This window comes from Rhinolophus hipposideros (genome assembly GCF_964194185.1).
Source record: "Rhinolophus hipposideros genome assembly, chromosome: 13".
Lineage (NCBI taxonomy): Eukaryota > Metazoa > Chordata > Mammalia > Chiroptera > Rhinolophidae > Rhinolophus > Rhinolophus hipposideros.
Window position 1 is genome coordinate 58,101,876 of NC_138059.1, and position 12,458 is coordinate 58,114,333.

At 40.3% G+C, this 12,458-nt stretch overlaps 1 protein-coding gene across 2 annotated transcripts in view; it reads left to right on the forward strand.

Moving 5' to 3' along the window:
* The window catches only part of CLVS1 (clavesin 1), a 154,005-nt gene that overhangs the window by 138,811 nt on the left and 2,736 nt on the right, over positions 1 to 12,458 (forward strand). The window lies entirely within an intron of this gene.

The following is a 12,458-nucleotide window of genomic DNA, read 5'->3' on the forward strand; positions in this document are numbered from 1 at the left end:
CAAAATACAGATCTAGGGGCATTATTGTAAATATGACTTTTGTGTTATTTTGAAAATCAGCCAGTACCTTTAACTGAAACCAAAGTAAAACAATGATGCAAACTGAATCACGGTAATCTTTTGTTTTGGTGGCGCTGCATCCTCACTAAAGGAGCAAATCGCTTCCCTTCCGCCAGGCTCCCCACTGTCACATAGCCCTGACTCACTCGCTTCCTAGCACTTCCCACTTTCCAAAACTTTCCATGTGCTTCTGTGATCATTGTCAGTGTCAACCCCCACCAGCTGTGTCATCAGGGGCTCATTGGATTGGTTCAGTCCTGTGGCCCAACACCTAGATGAATGCCTGGCTTTGGGAAGGCACAATTCTGAGTATGCAGGGGTGTTTCCTACCTGTGTGTGGGCTGCGGACTTGACTGCTGAGTCTTGGCATACTCTCTGGAATGAGTGTATAAACAGCTGCCAGAAGTGACTGACAGGTGTTTTTATACTAATTTCTGTCTCTTTTAAGTGAATACCTTGCAGGCAGAGTGTTTTTTTTTTTCCCTTTTCTCATTTAGCGTATAGTATGTGCTCAAAACTTTTGAAAGACTATTGTGTGACATGAACAGTGACTAAATGTGAAGTGGAAACTCAGGATGGACTCCATTTCCCAACATTGACTTTCCAAAATGTTTTCCTGCCCCCAAATTATTTTCCAGATATGAAGACAGGTTTTCCTAAACTGAGAGCTATTCTCTAGTATGAAGTTAGGCATTTGGGGGGACAGAGCCCCAGAAAGCAGTTTCCAGGCTCTCGGCCTCATGTGGAGAGGTGCTGGCTCAGATAGTGGATGGCCGTCAGCTGTGGCTGGTTGGCCATCAGCTGTAGCCATTAAGCCATTGGTCACTGATATAACTGCCTTGGCTACGGAGGGGAGCGGAGGAGAGTGAAGGAGGAGACTGAAGGAGAGTCGAGGAGAGTTGGTCGGTTGGCAGCAAAGCGGACAGCAGGTCGCACGTCGTGTAAACCCAGCCTCCAGTGAGACCATAGTGATATGACTTCCCTACCTATGGCTCCGTGGGTGTTCCTTTTTGGCCTCACCATGTCCTGCGTTCTTATGTGGGGAGCAGGAGCTGAGACCCCTGACAAATGGCACAGTGAGCAGGGTCCCCTGCACGACAGCATTTCATGAACTTTTTAATTCTTTAAGATATAGACTAAACCAGTGAACAGAATCAGGAATTTGGTTTGAATGAGCCACACCTGACAAATTCTTACAGCTCTTCTTGAGGTAGATGGAAGCACGTTTCCTTTTAGGCAGACCTAGAAGGGAGGGTTTCTAACTGTCCCACAGTTATTTAGACAGGCAGAGTTTGCTTCAGAGAAATGCTTTGAAAATTTTTATGTGTCTTCTTAAAATGCAGATTCTGATTCAGTAGGTCTGGGGCGGGCCTGAGAACCAGCATTTCTAACCAGCTCCCAGGCAGTGCCCATGCTGCCAGTCTGGGGACCACATTTTAAGTAGCACAGCCCTAGACTGTTGTCATGCAGGGTGTCATGTGGGATCTCTGACCCCGCTCCCCACATAAGAATGCAGGATATGGTGAAGCCAAAAAAGAACACCCAGAGAGCCATAGAGAGGGGAGTCATACGACTATGTTCTTGCTGGCAGCTGGGCTGGAGACACAGGAAGCAGGAGCCACACTGTTCGCAATCCTCACTGCTCTGCTTGCAGGCTCAGCCACCATCTTCTTGCTAGCCCCCATTTTCTGCTAGTGTAGCCATGACAGTTATATTAGTGGCCAATGGCTCACTGGTTACAGCTGATGGCCAACAAGACACAGCTGATGGCCATCCAATCACAGTTGATGGCCATTTACTACCTGAGCCAGCACCTTTCCATGTGAGGCCAAGAGACTGGAAACTGCACTCCTGGCTCTGTCCTCACAACTGTAGTGTTTTCCCACACGCCAGACTGGTTGCATGTGTTCCCGCGACCTGTTCTGAGGGTTTTTGAAAACTGAGACTCTCAGGTTTTGAGAATTAAAGAAAAATAGGTATTTTAAAAATAGATAATTTAAGAAAATAGAGAAAAACAGTATTGTCCCCATGTTATAGATAAAGTGGCTGAGGCACACAGAGGTTAAATGATTTACCCCAGGTCACGCAACTATTAGGTGGCAAAATATTGTAAATTCAGTTCTCTTCATTCCATGTCAAATCCTCTTTCTCCTGTACATCTGTTCTCATTCTCTTTGTGTTTTCCTTTCCTTCTTCCCTCCTTCCTTTTAATCCTTCCTCTGTCTCTCCCTCCCTCCCTTTCTCACTCCTTCTCTCTTTCTTTCCCTCCACAAGGGTTTAGAGAGCACCTTCTTGGACATTTGCCTTTGCTCAGCTGTCTTGGATCTGCCCACCCCAGCTCTATCCCATCTTTAAGACTCAGTTGAAATGCAACTTCTTCCCTCACACTTTCCTTGCGATGTGTTGTCCCCAAGCCCCATTCTGCGTGGGGAAGGTGGGGACACTCAGGAAGAATATTGATATTCAGGCGAATCTAGTAATATTAAAGACGACCCATTAACATACTGTCATTTGACTCAATAGACTTACGAAAAGTAGTTTTTATCATGAACACTAGCCATCCTTTTCCAACTCCGGTGGAATGAGCCATCCTTATTGTCTCAGCTTCTGGCATTTCTCTACCTGCTTCAGAACATCACATTCTAGTTCTACCGAAGTAACCCCACTGAAGGTGTGCGCCACCCATTTCAGAGGGAGGAGAATAATTCGGAACAATTAGAAGGCTCGGAAACTGACCCACAGCTCCTTGTGCCAGGCTAATTCCAATGAAAGACAGCTCCATGCAGAGCAGATGGTGCGCGCACCTGCAGCCATTTGCTGTGTCGCTATTTCAAGTTTCAGTCAGTAGTAGAAAAAAACAAACCTCTGCAGAAACATCTGCATGTTAAAAACATGATTTTAATGCTCCTTTTGACCATATCAGAACAGCTGAATCCACATCAAAGTACAGACAGCAGTGCATTCGATTCCTCCGACTTTTGCAGACCTACACACACACAGAGTATGGAATGATTGCAAGGCTAGTTGACTGATTCAGAGGGAGACTCGGCCCTAAGGCGTCTATGGATCTCCCTCTGGCACCCTGGGTTCCTACGAAGGATTCGGGCACAACACATACTAGTTATGACCTTGAATTCTCCCACACTTTAAGTGTGCAAGGGCCACTCTGCTTAAAGGAATTCTTTGGTAAATTGCTCAATAAAATCAAGAATATTTTTGTAGTGTAAAGAATCTATTGCTCCATATCTATTTTCTAAGTCTATAGTCTTTTCTTTGGTTTTCTTCACGAGGGCTGACATGAGCTATCCCTGTTATCTGACAAGGCAGAGTGTGAGTTGTTCATGTCAGAATATCACACTCAGGGAAGTGTTAGTAAAACAATAAACACTTCCAATGTAAATCCCTTCTTCAGAGAGCTCAGGGCACTTTATTGTATCTTCTATCTCCCAGTGGAGAATACGGTAATAGTCTATATTCTTTTTACAGATGCAAAACTGTGCATTAATATAACAGGAATGCATAGTTTCATAAAGAGCAACAAACTCCTTTGTAAATAAATAAAGCAAAATGTCCAGCTGCAGCTGCCAGTTCCTACCACAGCCTTCTTTGGCTCCCTTCCTAAATTCCTTCCTTCCCATCTCCAAGTTCCTGGACTGGTTTGTCTTCTGGAAGCTGAGTTCTGTCCTCAGTTACGTCTAATCTGCTGCCTTTCTCCACGGTAATAAACTGTCTATGTTGACTGACTGCAGTTCTGTACAGGTGTTCCCGTGTATTTGGGTAAATGTTGTACATTTAAAAGGAAGGACCTTGAAGTGTTATTAAATACCCCAGTGGTCATTAGAGATGAAGATATGATTGTGACCTATAATTCTTAGAACACTTTTTTCTTGAATGAAGTTTTGGTATTTTATTTTCTGATTTCATTCACTGTGCCTAAAATAAAGTTTTCATAAAAATAGATTATTATGTTAACTGTTGGATTCATCAATGTCAGTAGGAGAAATGCTTCTCTGAAAATTTGAATATTAACAGTTCCTGACGTATATGTTTATGTCCTCTGATTTCTTACCAAGTCGTAAGTATTTCTTGTACAGTGTAGCACAGCATTTAAGAATGTGGATTATAGAGTCATATTTGGGTTCAGATCCTAGTTCCACAACTAGCTGTGGAATCTTGTGCAAAAATTAACTTCTCCAAGACTCGGTTTCTTGATCTGCAAGATGGAATGAATAATACCCACTTCAGAAGATTACTGTGAGGATTAAACAAAGGTAAGGCAGGCTAAATACTTAGTGCAGACCCTGGCGTGTAGTAACTGCTCCGTAAATGGTGGTGTTGTCAGTGATAATGATGGTGATGATGATGGTGATGGCAATAATGATAACCAACCATGGTGATGGGAAACTCTCTTGATGGGAAATTCTAAAAATATCCAAATAAAGTTGAAATCTTTTCACATTGATTCTCACATTCTCACAAGGTTTCAGATGTAACAAATTGACTGATTGTTGACTGGAATTTTTGTGCACACTGACCACCCTTTGTGGCTACACATCAGATGGGAGCTATTCTCTGCGGCAGGAAACTGTGACCCGAGAAGGGATCATTTCTAGCAATAAGATACTTTAAATAAACTCAAAACACTTTAACAATGACACAGGAAAATAATTATTAAGTAGCTGCTGGCAGCGTTGGATTTAACATTTAGAAACTTATGGAAGTGAAAGTGTTTGACTGATGATCTAAATGCATTGGGCACATACTAACTTTAGGACAGGCTTCCCATGTCTGGTCAACATTTGTCACTTTTAGTATTTTTTGGCTTTTCTAGAATGAGGTAAAAACAAATGCTGAGGTTGAGACATACTTAGACTATTTGAGCAAATTAGATTAAAGTCTGAGTTGTAGAACTTTGAAAAATGAAGTCTAATTATTTTCAAGAACAAAATGGTGATCGTAACCTAGTCTGGTGGAGTTCAAGAAATGTCGGGGCTGAAAATATCACCGCATCCAAGATCAACCTTTCACAGTGGGAGAATGGGGGATCCGAGAAGCAGAGTGAGACACTCCATAGAGTCCCACAGTGAGTCAGGGACACGGGTGACCAGACGAGGCGCCTAAGCTCAGCCTAGCACACTTGCGTCAGTTCCCCTCTCAGAGGCCCTTCGAAGTCTACAACAGCAAAACCCAGCTGTAGTCGTGCCATAAAGTTAACGTTAAACTTGTTCTATGTTCAGAAGGAACATTTCTTTTTCTTCAAGTAGTTTACATTTCTTCCTAAAGTTATCTCATATTATTTAGTCATTTAGATATTTTTAAGTGTTTATGTTCACCTTCATTGAAACGACAACAGATTAGCAGTCTAAACTAATGAAGTTTTTTTCTAGTTAGAATTCAAGCAACAATAGTGATACTCCAAAAACAGCTCTCATGTCACATGGGGCTTCGTGTGTCAGGATAAGGACTAAATGAGTTTCGTACTTTGCTGTGTATAATGTGTGCTTTTTGCCCAATTTTGTGAGGGAAAAATAAGGGTGCACATTACACATGGGTAGTGCTAATTCCGTATCTATATAAATGTTTTTAATTCTTTTATTTATGCTTATGTGTTAAAAGTGTAACTCTAGAATCAATAATGATATCCGTTATTAGGCAAAATAATACCCTGGAATATGATAATCAGTCTTGTTGAGCTTACAACAAATTTGTAAAGATGAAGAGTACCGGTATATATATGTACCGGTATATTTCTTACCGGTACATAAAATTTCTGGTACCTTGAATCTCTTCTTGTGTTTTGTACCACAATAATATGTTAAAAAAATAAATGCTAAAATTCCTTTATAATATGAAAAACAAGTACCTAAATGTAAACAAATACAAATTTGAATTAAAAAAATTAAAACAAAATATTTTTTTCCCCTGAAAATTTGGGCCATAAACATGGGAGAGCATTATACATGGCAAAATACGGTAATACGTGCAAAGAGCTTACAACAGTGAATATTGGCAATGACAGATAATAATGATGCTGAGGCCCGTTAAGATAACTATGGATTTCTAAATGAGGATTAGTATATGACTCTGGCCTCTGCCACAAGCCACATAGAGTAAATAGGCTCTAGACCAATGAGGTCCAATAGAAATGTAGTGTGAACCACGTATGTCATTTAAGTTGTCTTGTAGCCACATTACAACAGTAGAGAGAAACAGGCCCCATGTATACAAAAATGATAATTTCTATATCTAGTTTTTAAGAATATTAATGAGCTGTTTTACGTTCTTGTTTTTGGTGTATATACAAATCCGGTGTATACACAATGTTTACAGCCCATCTCAATTCAGACCGGCTCAATTTCAAGTTCTCAGTCACCACATGTAGTTAGGACTCAGAGTTGGATCCATCATGCTGCCCTTGTTCTTGGCCTATTTACTTGTGAGCCCAATTTCACAAAAGCAGCCTGCTTCCGGCCTTTCTGAAGGTGCATGTGCTTTCTCTTGGCTCTTATCCCTTGTTATTAGATGGGTAGTCCACCACCAAGCTCAGCAGAGTTAAACATAAGTACATTATACATTTAAATTTGAGTTGACTGTTCAGCTCACTCTAAAAATAATTCACTTCAAAAGTAATAGAATAGTTATTTTTCTTTGATTAGTTTCTTTGTATTTCCCATTCAATAAATAGTGGCAAATTGTGTTGTCAAAGTAGAGGGAGTTTTTTTTTTTTTTAACCTCTTTTCACTTGGATAAGGAATAGGTTTGCTGCTTTACATGAGAAATACTTAAGCTTATCTTTTTAAAAAAATACTGATGTATTTATCTGGTTCAGTAAACAATAATTTTTTCCAGTAAGTATCATCATGTGGCCTGCAAGGATGATTTTGATTATGAAAAGTTTGGTAGCTGAACAGAAGAATACACGCATGTCTTAAAATATTCCTTAAAACTCCGTATGAAAGACTGTACTGAAGACATTATAGTAGAAAGCAACCCCATATTGCTTTATGCAGTTGAAAACAATTACAAACTAGTCGCACTGAAAGCTAAGTAAGTCATTATTAATCAAATGGAAATTTCTGTGTTACTTCTAAAAAGTATAATATATAATGTAAGGTAATCAAGTTAACTTCCAGGTGGAATAGTCTCATTACTTATTTTGAATTCTTAAAATATCAGTCTTGACCGATTTTGCACTGTTAGCCTGGTGTTAGGTTATGTGGTACATCAGTACACACGATTCTCTCTGGTAAGTTTTACATGGAGCCTTCATGCTTCGTGGCTCAATTTGTAAATGAACTCAGTAATTCCAGAGCTTAATTTTCATGTCTGTAAATGAGGAAGAATAATAAGAGCTAAAAGCGAACGAGCACATACGCCAAGCTGACACTGATCTAAACACTTTCCGTGCCTCGGTTCGTCTACTCCTCATTATCCCACCTGCCGTGACGGAGGCGCGATGGTGTCTCCATTTCACCTATGAGGAGGTGGTCAGCCAAGATCATGAAGCCAGGGGTGAGCCGTCATTCGAGCTGAAGCTGGAGCTCCTGGGGGAATTTCCTTGATACTTTAAGTTACGGAAAGAAAAAGAGGCTGAATAGAATTACTTAGAAAAACTATATATATATTACTGGGGGAGCCAAAAAAAGTGTGCACATGACGTGTATTCATTCTTTTGTTATGGTATATATTGAGTATTACAATTTTAATATAGTTTTTTTTTCCTTTCTTAAAATGTGTATACATTTTGTGGCTCTCTCTCTCTCTCTCTCTCTCTCTCTCTCTCTCTCTCTCTCTCTGTGTGTGTGTGTGTGTATAGATATATTGCTTTATCTCCACATTCTCTACTTCTGTTTAGAAGTTCTCAGCAGGGTATTAGACAGTCCTGTGCTATTCCACAAGACCAAGCCCCTTGCTGACTTTAAGAAATAAAGCCAGGACTGTGGAACCCTGCCTGATGAAGTGATAAGGTTGGTCTCTAGAAGACGAATGGGTAGGGTCTGATTCAAATGAGGGTATGACTGAATCACTCTGAGGCTCCTTACAGCTCTGGCTTTCCTTCTGTAACTCTTGGTGACTCCTGGGGTTAAAGGGGAGAGTTCCTTGTGCTCTGAGTTCGAGTGTGCGTCGCTGAAGCCAGGCCATGGCAATGCATTAGTGAAAAGAATATGTGGTGATATCTGTTGAGATAAGGTAGCTAAATAAACTTTTGGAAATAAACCTCTGGCTGAGAGCAGAACTCTCAGCCCAATTGTAATCTCTGCAGAATGGTCTAGTTCATGATACGTGTTTTCCACCTTCATCTTGTTCTTTCTGGAATTTATTTGCCTTTGGAATCCATAAAAATTAAACCATGGCTATAGATCTTTGATGATGTGAAGTGGGGAAAGTGCCAGATTTTGGAGAGGTAAAGAGATAGGGAGAAGGTAGAAAGAGGAGAGAAAGGCAGGGAGGGAGGGAGGGATAGAAGGAGGGAGAGGGAGAGAGAATGAGAACATAATAGGAGGAAAACAAAATGTGGTTGTCAAGACTAGAAGGAAGCCTTTGTTAGGGTAGCCTGCTACACCACTGAGATAATGATGGCTGAAATAGCTCAAATAACTCCCCTGCCTGCCCTTGGGGTTGAGCTGGCTTTCAGTGTGGGAAAGAGGACCCTAGAGAAAAATCTGAATGTTTATTTTAGCAGAAGTGTTAAGCTTCTCTTGAGAAGGCAAAGCCCCTGAATGAGGAGATTACCACCAAGAATGATCTGGACAACAGGTCACAGCAAGTGGCTCCTCCATGGTTAATGCACCGAATACACAATTCCTGAGCACTGTTTACAAGTGGTGGAGACATTTTTATCAAGGAGCAGTTGATCAGCCTTCTCAGAGATTACTTTGACTCAGCTAAATGGACGGAGGGCAAGGCTTAAGAATGGTGTTTCTCTTAGTGTCATGTATCCATACTAGATTTTTATAAAAGCGACATTGGCTTATGTTTTTTCAGTACTGTTGAAATATTTCACAATAGAGTGTTACTTATGTAAAACATTCATTGTGGGATGAGGTAAATGGAATTATGTCCTGCTGAAAGCAAAGAGGCTTGGTCATTTTCTCCATCAGGGAAAATGCAGATAACAAAATTATGTTTGGTTCTGCTCACTCAATTCCTCAGACTTGTTCAATTGTTACCTGCCACTCACCCAAGACATACAGTTTATTAGCTAAAATAAGACAGCCTGCCTTTTGTGTCTCTGCTGTCAGTACAGCTATTGAAGGAAATCACATAGATCCAAATTTGATCCGAAGTAGAGGAGAGAGTCACCTGAACAAGGGCTGTGAATGATGTCATCGTGTGAACGATAGCCTTTTCCTTCCATTCCTTCCTCCCAAACACCGTCTTCTCTGTGTTCCTATCATAGCACCCTGTGTGGGGGTCGATGGCTGGGTAACTGAACACTTTCGCTGTGACATTCAACTATAATCGAATGGTATTTCCAAGCCGCTGACTGCAGCGTTTGACTTTGCCCCACGAATTCAAACTATACAAAATTTTGTGAGAGTTCCACAGAGGAAGTTTAGGAGGGCACATGTACATTTCCCTATATTTTTGTGTTTTTCTAGAATGAATGACAATAGGAAATACTTAATCATTCATTTTAATATAACGTAGCACCCTAACTGTATTTATTTAAAAATATAAATACTGTAATTATTTTTTTGTGGATTTTTGGCGCATTTTGGAGAACAAACTTGAAATCAATTAATGCAGTGAAAGGGTGAAACAATATTTCCACAAAAGAATGAAGGTTTCTGAACATTAGCACATAGCAGGAAGAGTTCACAAACATTTCTGACCATGAGAAATAAATAACTTTAAAATTCAGTATTTGAGATTTTGTTAGTTTTTTTTTTTTATAGTGGCTCCCAAAATAGAGGAAGGGAAAGTTTGGAAACAAATCTAGTGCTCACTAAAACTACAGACAGTAATTTGGATGGTTAACAAATTCCAAGATCCAAAAGGATGGAGATAGAATGAAAATAGGAGCCAAATTTAAAAGCCAAAATTTAATACTCAACCACGCACCTTCAAGATGACAGCAATGGCTTAACAACAGCGTGTGTAAATATAGCTAAATTTTCCCTTGGCTGTGTATGAATGCTAGAAAGGCTAATGCAATTCTAGGTGCATTTTCTGTGCTTCAACAAAAGCATACAAAATGAAAAAAAAAGGAAGCAATAATTTCATTCTATTTTGAAGTGACACACTGTGGGCAACCACTTGATGAAAAGATGCAGGAGAGGGCCAGAGTGGTAAGTTTTAGAAACCTTGGCACAAGAGGTATCTGGTTAGCTTTGGTGAAGGCAGTAGATAAATAAAAGGGCTGTTATGTGGACTGGGTGGATTACACATACTCTGTTAGCTCCAGAAGAGAGAACATAAACAGTATATACATGTTACAAAAAGACAGGTTTTTAGTAATTTAAAGAATTTTCTAGCAGACTTCTCCCTCTAGGGGCATGGAGTGAGTTCCTCAAAATTGGATATATTCAAGAAGAGACTGCATGGCCCCTTACCGAATAGTTCCTATTGGGTTGATCTAGATAAAGGTCCCTTTTAACTCTGTGGCTGGGATTCACTTGCCTTGTAAAACAAAGCCAACTTGCACGAAAGAAGAGAAATGCAGTGTAAGGTTTCTAAAGTGGACTTGCCATCAGTATCCTCCATTTTCACCAGGGCCTAGAGGAAAACAGCTAGGCAGCTGTCCAAGGTCCTGGCGGGAGTTGCCCTTTGTGGGCAGTTGTGCTCCTCTGGTTTTCTTCATGTTTGTTTGTGTCTGTTTTAATGTCTTCCGGGTTTTGGGGTTTTCTGTTCCTCATATAAATCTATTAACACCTTCCCTCCCCACCCCTACATACATCAGGCCCTTAATTAAAGCAAAGAGAGAAATGCATAGGAAATATGTAAAAGAGCTGAACTAAATTATTACCTGGGACTTCCTCTGCCCTTTCTCAGGAGTAAATGAATCCATTTTACGTTCCAAGTTAGGCTTGGCACCTAAAGTTGGACTGTTTCACCAGATTGAAAGTTAGAGTAGTAACTCATTGCTTTGAGACAATTGTACTGATTTGCTTCTTGATTTCTTTATTTTATGCTTTCTACAGTACATACATATCCTGAATGGATACTAAGAATCTTAGAAAATTATTTTTGGAAAAGTGGAAGGAACACTAAATATTTCAACTAAACAGCTCTGCAGCCTTAGGTGCACCCAGGAGCAGTGTGATGGTGGTAAACCTGCCCTGTTCTCCACTCTCTATTTATGTTGCCTTTCCTATGCTACTTGATTTTTCCCCCGCTTTGGTCTCTTAATGGAGACAATAACAGCACCACTCCTTACAGTTGTGAAAACAAGGGAGTTAGTACATGTAAAACACTTACAATAACAGGTGCATAAAAAACAAATACTACTGTTAGTATATACACTGGGGTCCTCAAGACCACCCTCGGGTTTGATAATTGCTAGGACTCACAGGACCCAGAAAAGCTGTTATACTCACAGTTATGGTTTGTTACAGGAAAAGAATACAGATGAAAATCAGCAAAGGCAAAGATGCATTGGGTGGAGTCCCAGCTGCACTGGACCAGCTGCAAGCTTCCAGTTGTCCTCCAGTGGTCACATAGAGCTGAATTCTCTGAGCAATGATGTGTGACAACACATGCAATGTCACCAACCATGGAAATTCACACATGCCTTGGTGTCCAGGGTTTTATTGTAGGAAGGGGGGTCAGTGCCATAGCCATGCAGTGCGTGTGTGATTGACCTAGCTGCTCAGTCTTAAGTGCCTCTTCTTCTGCCTTCTTGCCACTAGAAGTCAAACTGGTATAGTGACCCAAAGCACAGGGATACAAAAACAGGCATTCAGTATACATTTATACATTCAGTATAAATGATATTGCTAGTATACTATATGGCATGGCCCAAAGTCTCAGGGATACAGAGACACTTTTATCAGGCTGGATACCCTAGGGTTTAGAGGAACCAGTCAAGGGACGATCCTAAGATCTTTGAAATGTGGAGGGTTTGGGAAACTCAGGCTTACTGAGTGAACCATTCACTGCACAGATTTGTAAATTTTGCTTGCTTATTTGATCAAATTAGTTCAACATTTTCTTAATGTTTCGAATGTTTTTTTTTAGTATGTGAACATTTATTCAATGTCTACTGTGCGCATAGCCCATAACTTTCTATAAGTTAAGAAATAATTTCAGTTTCAATCCATGTTATAAACTTAGGGAAGAAATGGTTATTACTCCAGAATGGAAGGATGCATCCGAAACTAAAGGTCACTACTATTATTGCAGTAATGGTGACAACAGAGTGCTCCATCAATTTTAAGTACAGTTACATGTCACAT